The sequence below is a fragment of the Pteropus vampyrus genome, unplaced genomic scaffold (genome assembly GCF_000151845.1).
Source record: "Pteropus vampyrus isolate Shadow unplaced genomic scaffold, Pvam_2.0 Scaffold78, whole genome shotgun sequence".
NCBI classification, from domain to species: domain Eukaryota; kingdom Metazoa; phylum Chordata; class Mammalia; order Chiroptera; family Pteropodidae; genus Pteropus; species Pteropus vampyrus.
The window spans coordinates 5,032,558-5,046,141 of NW_011888859.1; the positions used below are offsets into that span (position 1 = coordinate 5,032,558).

The 13,584-nt window shown below is 36.3% G+C and overlaps 1 long non-coding RNA gene across 2 annotated transcripts in view; it reads left to right on the plus strand.

The window, feature by feature from the left end:
- LOC111741439 overlaps positions 1-12,810 on the plus strand; it is an 18,270-nt gene extending 5,460 nt beyond the window's left edge. Inside the window, exons 2-4 of one of the 2 annotated variants that reach the window (XR_002780999.1) lie at positions 4,509-4,607; positions 7,073-7,145; positions 7,845-8,047. This is a non-coding gene — a long non-coding RNA (uncharacterized LOC111741439). Of the gene's footprint in view, positions 1-4,508; positions 4,625-7,072; positions 7,146-7,844; positions 8,048-11,900 lie in introns of those variants that run through there. The other variant, XR_002780998.1, reaches the window with a different exon arrangement.
- The last annotated feature ends 774 nt before the right edge of the window (positions 12,811-13,584 follow it).

Consider the following 13,584-nt stretch of genomic DNA (forward strand, 5'->3'; position numbering starts at 1 on the left):
ATAGAAAAGTCTTATCTTCTTCCACCTCTGAGGGCTCCTTTCCCACCTAACTGTGAGCAGAAGTTGGGAGAGATTATCTCAGAGACTGACCTTCTCACAGACCGAGAGCTTTAAATCTCAAGCCGGATGCAAAGGACTTTGAGTTTGGCCTGTCTTGTGTATGTATTATCAAAATAAGGGAGGCTCCTATGATTTTTAACTAGTCTAAGTGTATTCATGCATATGCCACAAACGTTTTCAAAACTACCTAATGGAACACTTTATAAGCCATTTCTTTAAACATGTCATTCTCTGTTTCAGGTTAAGTTCGAGTTGTTTAAGTTCTGTTTGAATTTTCAAGAGAAATACTAGAGGATCACTATGAACAAATTAATACACTAGTTTCCATCTTTGGGTTTTTGGCAGCTTTGTTTCTGCTGGGGAATATTAGCTCCTGGAACGTTAGCTGCTGTGTGCCTCGTTGTCTATACAATGATATTACATGCATTTTAATATTTGTAAATGCATTTGTTAGAGCAACTACCGCAGTCTCCAGTGAGGCGGAGGCACAAGGGGTGCCTGTAGGTGAGGTCCCTCAGCCTCACCTATCAACAACATCCTGTAATGAACTTCCAGTTGGAGGCTTACCTGGAGTGTAGTATAGTTTGGCAAATGGAGGTTGGTTGTCTTTGTAAAAGCGCCTGGGTGCTTGGAGCAATGATAATGCTCACTATCCACTTTATTCAAATTACGTTATCCAGGATGGCCTTGATTTTTAAATTATATGATCTGTACACCATTGAAGGTTTCCTCAGACCAAAGCTAAAAGGAAAAAGAAAAGTGCTTACTATATATTACATAATACTTGCTCACCCTCACTGGATTGGTGTGAAGAACAAATAAATTAGAAAATTGTAAGGGACATTGCAAACTATGAAGAATTATTCATATCTGTTTATATAGATATATGTTTGAATTACTTTTCTGCATTGAAAATGTCAGGTAACTACCTTGAACCATTCCTATGAAAACATATGACACCTACTGGTTTTTTTCCTTAACATCTTTATTGAAGTATACTTTATGTATCATAAAATCAATAGGCAAACATGTTATTGATTTTTGGTGAATGTATACAGTTACGCAGCCATCACCAGAATCCAGTTTTAGAACATATCCATGACCCAAATAAGTTCCCTCTTGTGCGTTTGCAGTTAATCTCTCAGCCCCAAGAAATCGCTGATGTGCTTACTATCTCTATAAAACTGCCTTTTCTGGACATTTCATGTAAACGGAGACATACAGATGTAGTCTTTTGCATCTGGCTTCCTCCATTTAGCTTATGTTTTTGAGATCCATTCACGTTGTAACATATACCAGTACTTGGGTCCTTTTTATTGCTAAATAGTATTCCATTGTATGCATATACCACATTTCGGTTATCCATTCGTTAGTTGACAGACATTTGTGTTGTTCTGAATTATGAAGAATGCTGTTATGAACATTCAGGTACATATCTTTGTCTATGTGCTTTCATTTCTCTTGAGCAGATTCGTAGGAGTGAATTGTTGGGCTTTCTGATAAGTTTATGCTTAACTTTTTAAGAAAATGCCAATCTGTTATCCAAAGCAGCTATATCATTTTATATTTCCATCAGCAATGTATGGGGGTTCCAGTTTCTCCACGTCCTCGTCAGCACTTGATATCATCCATCTTTTTGACTGTAGCCATCCTAGTGGGTATGTAGTGATATCTTATTGCAGTTTGATGTGCATTTCCCTAATGACTAATGACACTGAGCATCTTTTCGTGTGCTTATTAGCCATCGATATATCTTCTTGATTGAAAAGTCTATTCAAATATTTTGTCTGTTTTTAAAAACTGGATTGATTGCCGTATTATTGAGTTAGACGCCACTTGTGGTTTTGTGTTTTTTTTACCATTAATTACCACTTCACCTTACACTGATTTGTGATTTCTTATATTCCGTTGTCGTCCACTGTTTCTAAACTTCTATACTGTTATTTAATTTTTAGTGCGAATACATTTTTTTCTTCAAACTAGATTTTTTTAAAAAAAATTTTATTGAAGTATAATTGACATCTAACATACTAGTTTCCAATGTACAACATAATAATTTGATATTTGTATATATTGCAAAATGGTCACCACAGTAAGTCTAGTTAACATTCATTCCTGTACATAGTTACAAAGTTTTTTCTTTTGATGAGAACTTTTAAGACCCATTCTTAGCAACTTTCCAATGTGCAGTTAAGTGTTATTAAGTGGAGTCACCACCCTGGACATTATAGCCCCGTGGCACTTATTTTATAACTGGAAGTTTGTATTTTCGACCCCCTTCACTCATTTTACTGACTCCTGTGCCCACCCCACCCCCACCTCTGGCAACCAGCAGTCTGTTCTCTATGTCCATGAGCTACCTTTTTTGTTTTCCTTTTTAGATTCTACATATAAATGAGATCATAAAGTATTTGCCTTTCCCTGTCTGACTTATTTCACTTAGCATAAAGCCCTCAAGGGCCATCTTGTTGTCACAAATGGCAGGATCTCCTTCTTTTTATGGCTGATTAATATTCCTGTGTGTGTGTGTATGTGACATACACACATACACACACACACATAGGAATATATATATATATATGTGTATATGTATATCACATATATCACACATAAATATATATATCTATCACATTTTCTTTATCCATTTATCCATCAATGGACTCTTTCTACAAACTCCATTTTAAACTCTCTTTTACCTTATTTATTTTTTATAAACCAGGTCTAGCACAATATTCTGAAAATAATACATCCTCAATAAATATTTGTTGCATAAATGAAAAAAGTCATCATCTTTATGTAAATACTGTCAGCACACCTGATATCATAATTTAGTAAGTTGGCATTGAGTTTTGTTTCTTTATTATTTTGTGCATCAGCGGTTTCAGTTTTAAAACCATTTTCAAAAGAAGGTGCTTCAGAGTATAAACTTGAACTCAAATTTAATAATCAGAGAAAAATTAAAAGAGATACTGAGGAAATATTGATATTTTATTGTAGTTAATATGTTTAAATGAAACAAATTCAAATTTCTAGGCATTTATTTTTCTGCAAATGTCCCCGAGTGCCTTAACAAAAATAGCAGAAACATAATTAATCACAAATGGACAATGTTCTCAAATGTACCCATGAGTGAACAGAAAGCAAACCAACACTTCACCTAGCACTGGTACTCTGGACTCAAAAGATTTCAAATTATAAATATAAACTTACTTAAATATATGACTGAATGTAAAACAAAAACAACTTCCCCTGTAACTAGTAAATAACAGGGGGAGAAAAAAACTTTTGAGCCTTGCCTGGAAGGATGCCAAAGATATACACTTGAGAATATTTTAAAGTAATTAGCATTTTTGTCTCTGTGTCAGTAAAAATAGGCTTTTGCCTGCTACTAATTTTCTTTGGGTTAGTGAGACCATTGTATGAATGAAGGGCTGTTAAAGGCCATTTATATTGTGCAAACAGAGGCACAAATTAGAGAGGGCATGTTAATAAGAAGAGGGGCTTATGAGCGCTCAATTATGAGCCCAGAACCTGTTTCTATTTTAGGGGGATAGAAAAACACATCAATCTTGCTTTTAGAATATTTTCAATTAAAATGAACAGCACATGGCATGCTAAGAACCAGCAAAGGCTGTGGCCATGTGGATTTTGAATAATTCTTACATACCGTCTTAGTATCAACACTGATATATGTATAATGGGCTGAAATATAATTTGAGATCCCAGAAGACCAAGGTCCCTGAGCTGCATAAGAAATTCTAAAGGAAAAGAAATATAAAACTGGACCATCTGTTTCACTTTTCCACATGCAACCTTTAGAGTAGACTGTTTGGAGGAGGATGCTGTTTAAAAACCTGAATTGGGATGAAATATAGTATGTATACTCGCAACATATCATTAACTTCCTCTCTCCTAAGCGTAATCAATAGCGTCTGCAAGCCTAGTTCCGCATGTTAAAAACAAAGCACAATGTGAGCTGCACAGAGCTGTTCGCTTCTCCCCACACTGAGACAATAGTGAGTAGATTACTCTCCGGCCCCAGGCAGTGCCTCCTGCCTAATTGGGGTGAGCAAAGGGAGGCATCCACTCTGCACAGGCAAGTGTTTTGGGAATCTAATTATAGTTTGCATACACAACTCTGTGCAGAAGCCCAGTTTGCCCCTGATTCAGCCTAATACCATGTTTTTTATATGCACTTACGAAAATAGTTTAAGATATCATCCCCAAAGTTGCCCTTTCCCCTGTATAAAATACCTATTTTTAGAATGGTAGCTAACCAGGTAGCCAGTGCTCTCATACAGTCCATAGAGTGGAAAAGCACTAAATAAAACAGTGAAGGGTAGAAGGAATGAACGTAGAGAAACCACTACCCGCAACGCTATTCGATAAGCCCAGGGCTGAACTTCTGCAAACCAGACTGGATTGGATTTTTGGCCTTTCTTTTTCAGGTGGTGCTAGTCTTCCCTCTTGAAACCTTTGTAACTATTAAGGCTGAAGCTCCATTTAAAGGAAAAAGAAGGCAAAGAAATGAGCTATAGGAAGCCATGGTGAGTCATCTGTCAATGTATCCTTTCTTGAGCCCGTTGGGGAAGCAGGCTTCAGGGGGATGGGATCATAGGCTTTATTTTGAATTTGTCCGTGATAACCTTAAAGCTTTCTTCAAGGGAGATGCATAGGGTTCGTGTCTGTATACAGTGTCTGTTGCTATGGAAAGGTTTGTACTTAACTGTATTACTGTGTTCTGTTAGGAGCAGGGAAACTGGGATAACAGTTCATTTCTTTCTAAAAACCATATGTTTTATGGGATAAATCAAAACAAAACAAACAAACAAAAAACATGTGCAGCACATACTTCTGCCTATCTAATATTAGATAACAATTTTAAAGGCCTTTTTTTTTTTTACATTGTATCAAGAATCTGTTCTCCATTCTAAGGTCCGTAGTGGCCTCTTACTACAGAAGTTAGTAATAATGGAATAGATGTCAATTACTCACAGTATATTATCTAAGCTCCTCTGATATTTCCATCTCTAAATTCATTTCCGTGTTGTATTTCTCATTTCTACCCAAATGTCTGCTGTTGGTTCCACAAGAGACCTATCCTTTTAGCATGTTACCTAGTGCTGCGTTCTTGGTGAACAGTTTCAACAGAATAAGATTGTACAATGAACGCTTGTTGTTCACGAGTCCTCTGAAATGGAAAGATGGAGGCTGCCCTAATATTAAAATCTTGATTTTTCTAGAAAAATGCAACAGTTGCTCAAACACAATCTAACACAATCTAAAATGTTTCTGTTTTCACATTTTTCATTGTGTGAAAGGTTGTAAAATATTTACCTCATTTTTAACAGTATATATGGTGCTAAGTCACACACTTGTAGGAAAACATGTTTGTTCTGAGTACAGACTCTAGCGTTGGACTGCCAGGGTAGGAGTCCAGATATGCCCTTTGTAGCCTCTATAAACTTGGGCAGGCTTCTTAACCATTCTGTGCCTGTTTCCACATCTGTAACATTGGGGTAATAATAGTACCTGTTATACAGTCGAACTGGGAATTAAATGAAATAGTTCTGGTAAAGCAGTTAGAATTGTGCCTGGCACATAGTAGGTATACCATAAGTGTTGGTTTATCACATTGTTGAATGTCTTCATCATCCTACAGTTGTTTTTTTTATCCTCCAGTTTTTAATCTTGCCTTTTTCCATGAATATGTAGCCACTTCCCTTGATTCAGAAGAATTTTAAATGGTAGAATCTGGAGCAGTGTGGCTGGGTGTTTGGAAAGTATGTGGGATTGAGTGACTTTCCCATGTCCCCCAGATAATTTCATTGAAAAAATATGATGGTTTCTCCATACCTGTGAGGACGACTTTGCCTTTCAGTATAGAACAACCAGGATTCCCTCTTTGTCCATTGTCCTGCAAAAAATTCCCTTTTGGTTTTCGAAAATATAAATGTAAAAAGAGTTTGTCTCGATGTATATGTGTTACCTCTGTCAAAATTTCCGTTTGCTTTATTAACAACCCATATATGTTCTTAAATGCAGAAAAAGATTTAAAATAACTTTGATAATGCACTCCAGCATATGCTAGGCTTTACCAATATTCCAAGGATAATAAATGTAGACGTAGAGAAAAAGACAAAGAGCTCATTTTGTACATATCCAAACCGATGCCCGAGGTTTCAGCCCAGACCTGGAATTCATTGTCAGTATTTGGCGTTTGTCCACAGCCAGCGGAACCACTATTAGTAGGCCTGTTTTCTTTACTCAGAACAGAATTTGGTGCTGTCAAGTCAATCTGGCTACGATTGAGTGGAATTTTTTGTTCTTTAAAGCTTTTTTTTTTCACATTTCATTTATATACTATCTCTAGTGAGGTCAAATTCCCCTGTAAATATGATCTAATTTATTTTTGTAACATCGCTAAGAGATAGGGTGCATTTGTCTTTATTATTAGCATCTGGTGGTAGGAGATTCACATTTACTTTGCTGGGAATCACCGGGAATAAATCTCATGCAGACACTAATGGAAAATATAATAGGAAATAAATATAGGTATGTCTGTAAATGAAGATATTTTCCCACCTTTGAAATCTGTTGACTAGAAAGATAAAAAGTGGAACAACTTATGATGATTGAATAGTAATAAAAAGCAGCATTTAATCCAAATTTCTCCTTCCCATGATTACAGCATGCTAAATATTACTTAATACTAGAGAGTCTGCTGATGAGCTATGTAAATGTTTTCCAATAAAATTAAATAAATTAGAATTGGAAAAAATGTTAATGTTTCTAAGGCTTTTAAAGAGTCGTCTCTAAAAACTTTTCTGAAAAATACAATTTAAGACTATGTCACAATGTCGTCAGTCCTTGCACCGTGAACACCATTGTTTCCATGTGGATAGAATAGACAGAGGCAGCCATCACGTTCGAGAAGTTTTTGTCATCTGTGATCTTTTATTGTTAATTCTCTTCATGTATTTTGCCTGCTGCTCTGTTTTGGTTGTCAAAGATTGTTACTGAGACAAGACTAAGATCATCCTTCTCTGACAGTCGCAGATTGAGTTGGCATGACGCACCATGAGGTGAGTCTAATTGCTGTTAATATTGGAAGGATGAATAATCCTATTAAAGAGAAGAACAGTTATTAAAAAAAAATAGGAGAGTGGAGGCCAGTCTAGATTACATGAAAGGACAGCTTGATGAGGGGAAACCCATTAACCTGAAAGGAAATAGTTCTTTGCTTCCCATTTAGCCGTTGCGAGCGAGACCGCATTCATATGAAGTCAAAATGGAAACAATTTTTCTGAGTCATTTATAGACTTAAATATTAGGTTTGCTTATACGTGGAAAAAGAAATCCTATTGTGATTCCTAATTGTTACTAGAATATCAAAATGCCCTGTTAGGTAAGTTTATGGGAGAACCTTCATCTTGTTCCCGAGGTATTATTAATGAGTCAAAGAGCTACCCCCTATTGTGTGGAGAGCACAGTACTCTAAACCAGTGCTTCTCAAACTCGAATGTGCCTGTGTGTTGCCTAGCGATCTTGATAAACTGGGGAAACTGATTTGGTAGTTTTGGGGCGGGGCCCAACATGCTGCGTTGGAGAAGCCCCAGGAAACGTCCATGCTACTGATTCAGGACCACTGTGGGAGAAGGCAGACTCCAGATGCCTATTTTAAGAAGAAATTTGCACAAATGCAGCATGACTTTCTTTGTCATCATTTTAGAAAATTAAATGGCATTGGGATAATAATACCCAAACTACTTGCTTTGCGATAGAAATGAAGAGGATGAGCCAATATAAAGTTTCGAGGGCTCTTTTAAGGACAACTGGAATTATGGGTAAGGCTGAAGCTGTAATGGAACAGTTTGCAAAGGCAGCAAATCTCCTGGTTCCTTCTGGAGCAATGTTCATAGCCTCCTTTAATCCCTCTACTAGCTGTTAGTTGGTTATTAGAGAACATAGACTTTCTATACAATGGACTTCACTGCTTAAATCCACAATGCCTTAGTAAGAGAGAGCATTATGCTTCTCCTCCTTCATCCTCCTACAAACCAGGTTCGTAAGAGAGCACAGAACGCTGCAAAGGTCTCACAGCAAGTACATTTCACCCATTCAGTGCCAGGACATGCTGCGTATGGGTGGTTACATGCTGGTAAGATCATCTGACACCCCCTAGCATGAAGTCTGGTGGTATGAGCTCTTGAATGCATTAATCTTAATGAAACTTCAGATAGCTGAATAAGATAGAGAACATTTGGGTCAAGAGAGCTTTAAATGGGGAAAATGGGTTTCAGAAACTTGACTGAATGTTAAATACTCTCTGTATGGATTATGATAAATATCATTTTATTACTTATGTGGTAAGTATATAGGGATAGCATACACATGAAAAACAGTTGGTAGGAAAGCAAATTATGGCTGGATATATGTGTATTAGTCAGCTCTGGCTGCTATTAACAGAATTCCGTAGACTGGGTGGCTTAAACTACAGACATTTACCTCTCAGTTCTGGAAGCTGGGACGTCCAAGATCAAGAGACTGGCTGATTTAGTTCCTGGTGAGAGCCCTCTCTCTGGTATGTAGATGGCCTCCTTATGTCCTCAAAAGGCCGAAAGAGAATGAACTCTCTCTTCCTCTTCATATAAAGCCACTAATCCCACCATGAGGCCCCACCCCCATGAACTCTTCTAAGTGAAATGACCTCCCAAACCCCTATCTCCAAATGCCATCACATTGGGGTAGGGCTTTAGCATATGAATTTTGAGGGACTCAGTCCATAGCAGTACATTAAAAGCCAATAGAGATTTCAGTGACTTTATAAATTATAATATGAGCACAAATGAAGACTTTTTCTTGCTTTTCAACTTATAATTTTTATATATATTTTACATTTGCCATCTCTGAAACCACAAATCTATATGTATATCACACTGATATCAAGTCTAGAAATAATGTCCCTGATGATAGTTTCATCATATTATTGAAAGTTATTTATTCTAAAATTAATTTATTCTACCCACAATATAACCTTTAAAAAAATAATTATGATGTATTTGCTGACTACTAACTTACATAATCCTACTCTATGAAGACAAATTTACTTCTAGTACGTTAGAAAAAAAATCTATACCCTCTGGAACACAATTCGAAAGTGGACATGGTAGACAAATATGATATGGAAAGACTCCTTTCCTACTAAAATTCCTGGAAGTGATGGACAGAATGAAGCAACAAACTCCCCAGATGTCAAAAACAAAGTAAGAAACCAGTGCAATAAGTGCAAGCTGATGCTGCCTAGATTTGTGGGGGTTTTAGCCCCAGATAAAGGCCCCTGGGGATGAGGATGGGCGCGGGAGAAGGTAGAGCCAGGGACAGGAGGAGAGGCCTTAGACCCACTGGCAAGGAAGCTGAAGCCAGACCCCTGCAGAAAGCCTAGAGCCTCAGAAGAAGAGCTAGAAAATTTTACTCATTGACCTGTGGAAGGAGCAAGGACGTTTGCTGTTGCTGAGCCTTAGAGTAGGCACAGGCCAGAGATGAGATATCATCTTAAAGAAATTGACATTAGCCTGGGCAACATATTGACATGTCTGAATTTACACTATTTGCATAGAAATCTAACCCTAAGTCTGTTTTCTTGGAATGGATTCTCTAAGCCAATATGTTAACATAGAAGTAGATCTAGAGCCTTGAAACCCATAAGAATCTGATAGAAACAAATGCAAAAGCTTCTGTTAGGTCACTTTCACAACCACCTAGGGGTCAGAATCTATCATAGTCTACTGGGACTGCCATAACAAAATACCATAGACTGGGTGGCTTAAGTAATGCAATGTGATTTCTCACAGTTCTGGAGGCTGAAAGTTTAAGATCAAGGTGTTGGTAGGTTTGTTTTCTCCTGAGGCCTCTCTCCTTGGCTTGCAGGTGGCCCCTCTCTTGCTGCTTGTTCACATGGCCTTTTCTCGGTGTGCATGCGTCTTTGATGTTTCTTTCACTTCTCATAAGGACACTAGTGAGATTGGATTAGGCCCTACCCTTATGACCTCATTTAATGTTACTCACTTCTTTAAAAGCCCTGCGTACAAATAAGTCACATTGGGGTTTAGAGCTTCAACACATGCATTTTAGGGGACAGGAGACACAATTTAGTCCATAACAGAAGCTGCTCTCTGAAAAACAACTGAACTCACTGAAGATGAATTCACAACAATAGCAACAAAATGTTGTAAACTACACAAGGAATGCTACCATGATGGAGAGTCATCAAAGGCAAAAATCAAGAGAATTAGCACCAAAACAAATACAGATAATAGAACAAAATCAAAGATACTCTGGAATAAATAAAATGAGCAAAGAAATTTTTAAAAAGAAATGAAAACATAATGAAACAATAGGACACCATGGAAATAAAGAAAAGGCAAATTTGAAAAGAAACAAAAGGTCAAGAAATGAAAATTATAGTCATTAAAATCTCACTGGATAGGTTAAATAGCATTTTAGAAACATCCAAAGAGAAAATTAGCAAACTGGAAGATATCTGTACATATTAAGACAATCACCTAGAATGAAGTGCAGAGAGAAAGAGATGGAAAAGAGGGAAGAGTTGTTCAGAGATGTGGAATATAGAATGCGAAGGTCCAACATACATCCAATATGTCTCAGGGAGACATAGGGTGAGAGTAGAAAATACGCGCAATACTCTAGAAAAAAATAAGACTTTTCTGTAATGGAATGCAATTTTCTATAATGGAATACTCTTGTCTTCCATTATAAAAAAATAGAAGAAGTACAATAACTCCCAAGCAGGTAAAACAAAAACAAGTGTATCTCTAGTTCGAGAAAAATCAAACCATTTCAACGTTTTACACAAAGGAAATCTCAATAATAAAAAAAAAGAAAAATTGGCTTCATATAGAATATATTCTCTGATCATAATGCAGTAAAATTAGAAGTTAATAAAACATAATAGCTGCTGGGAAAAGGAAAATGACCATTGTATTAATGAAAAGTCTGAATAACAAAATATATTAAAATATGACTTGAATCTTTGTTAATTATTTCATCACCTTGATATATGCAAGAAAAGGAATTCTTAAGGTATTTGGTGTATAGTTGTACCTGATTATTTATAATTCTGATTTCATAAGAAAATAATTTTCCTTTACCTCATGGCTATTCCTGAGACTATTTTGATAGCTTCTGTCTGACCTCGATACTAGAGGACTATATTTTGTTGATGCTTTATTAAGTGCTTTCACATACATCCTGTCATCATCTAATTTCTCCCTCTTGGTAATATAAATGTTGGGCATTTATGGCATCTTTAACTAGTGTGCAGATCACTACCAATATGCAAATGAGTAAATACTGCTAGAGTCAGAGAGTTCTTGCCAAGGGATTTCATTTTCTTTCACAGTGTATAGATTCCATTCAAGTATGCCCAGTGAGTTCAACCTTACAGAGAGAAATCACTGACATTAATTGAGAGGCTTGAAGACAGTATTCACCCACTACTATTAAATATTAGATATATATTATAACAGATGTGTTTAATTGATTTAAGAACAATCCAACAGATGTGTTTAATTGATTTAAGAACAATCCAAATAGCCTGAAATATTTGATAGTGAAGCAGAGACAGCATAGATAGCGAAACTTATTTTTCCTTTAAAGCCTGACTATGAAAATTAAATAGACTTTAATGTGTCTTTTTTGCAGAAAAAATTTTCTTGATTGACTTAGAAAACATGATAATTTTAACTTTAGGCTCTTTTAAGACCTGAAATTCTATTGAGGATTATGTTCATGTGATTTCCTTAATCTGTCACCTGCAGAGAGAGGCTTTGGGAGGATTTCATCACTGAGCGTGTTTGCAGAGAGTCCTGGTTGCTGGTCCAGATAGGCAGGACACCGTGTCTTGAGAGTTGTTGCACACCACAGCACCATTTATTTTTGTATATGTTACTAAAGTATCTGCTGTCCTTTTCATCTTTGTTGTGCTGTTTCAGCAACCTTGACATAAACTCTTTCTGTTCACTGGCTTCCACAAGAAAACTAATCAGACTGATATTCTTAAAAATTTACTAAAGGTCTGTGGTGGCATAATGAGGAGTTACATCCCACACCGTATAAATGCTCACCTTACAACCCCGTTGAACATCTTGTAGCCTTACATCTTAACAGCATCCCTGTCCCTGGTCCCCAGACACCAGGATCCACCTATGAAGATACACTCCAAAGAGAGAATTGAAATAGAATTTATTTTTAAAATTCGGCGAAGTATTTAAGGATATAGTTCTGAGCAAGACTTGAAATCCTTATGAATGTTCTATGCCTTTATATTCTTAATTTATTCTAAAGATTTCATGAAACATGAAGATGGTCATCATTCTTTGACTTTTCATTGTTTTTTCCTAATTTCTTCTTCCTTCTGAAACATAAATGTATCTTTGAGGTAAATGACTGGCGTATTAAAGTTACATCAAACAACTATCAAGATTAAATTAAGTAGAATGCGCTTTCTTTGGAAAATTGATTAAATCCAGTTTCCCTAGTGAAAGATATAAATAGAAATGATTTCAAATCAAATTCACCCCAGATGAGGGCTCTACTATTGAACCTAGGAATATCCTTTTAAATAAACAATTTCTTTTCAGGAAAAAAAAAACTGATTGATAAACATATACGATATTCAAGCTTAGTTATAATTGAAGAAATTGAAAACTTCTAAAATCGAGAAGTGAATTTCCCTCTTTTGTGTTGCCAGGGATGAAAATGTTTGCTGTGGGTGTGAGAAATCTGCAGTCTCAGGCACCATCAGTAGGAGTGTGAATCGATACAACCTTTTTAGAGAGCAATTTGGCAGGATGTATTAAACTTTAACATATAAATGTTACCTTTAAATTTAAATACATCCTTTGCTCTTTCAATTCCATTTAGAAATTTATTCTATAGTTTTTTTACACGCGTGAACGGGAATAATCATTGCCACATGATGTGTAAATAGCCAAAAAAACCCACTGAAGGCCTATCAATTAGGACGGCGTTCTCTTAGATGTTATGGCACATCTGTGCTTGCATGCAGATGTTCAAAGGAACGATATGGAGCTATACGTGCTGCTAGAAAGAAGCCCAAGATAAATTGCTTTGTGCAAAAAAAAAGTAAGTTGGAGAATTTGTATAACATAATCCTGTCTGAAATATATACATATTTTATGTATATGCTCTGGAAAAAACACTTGGCAGTGGGAGAGTGGAAAGTACTTTTGCTTTGTACATTATTCTGTCCCAGACCATTTCTGCTATTTTCTTTCTTTCTTTTTGGTTTTGCCATTGTCGTTCTTGTTCTGTTGTGTTTATTTTTTTGTTTGATTGTTTGTTGCCACGAGCACATATTATTCTTATAAAAATATATTACCAACAGTGTAAATCATTTTTACCTATATTAAGTATTTTGTTTTAATGGTCACTAAATCTGGGGACCACAACACATAGGCCTTTTCCAAAAATAACAGCAAC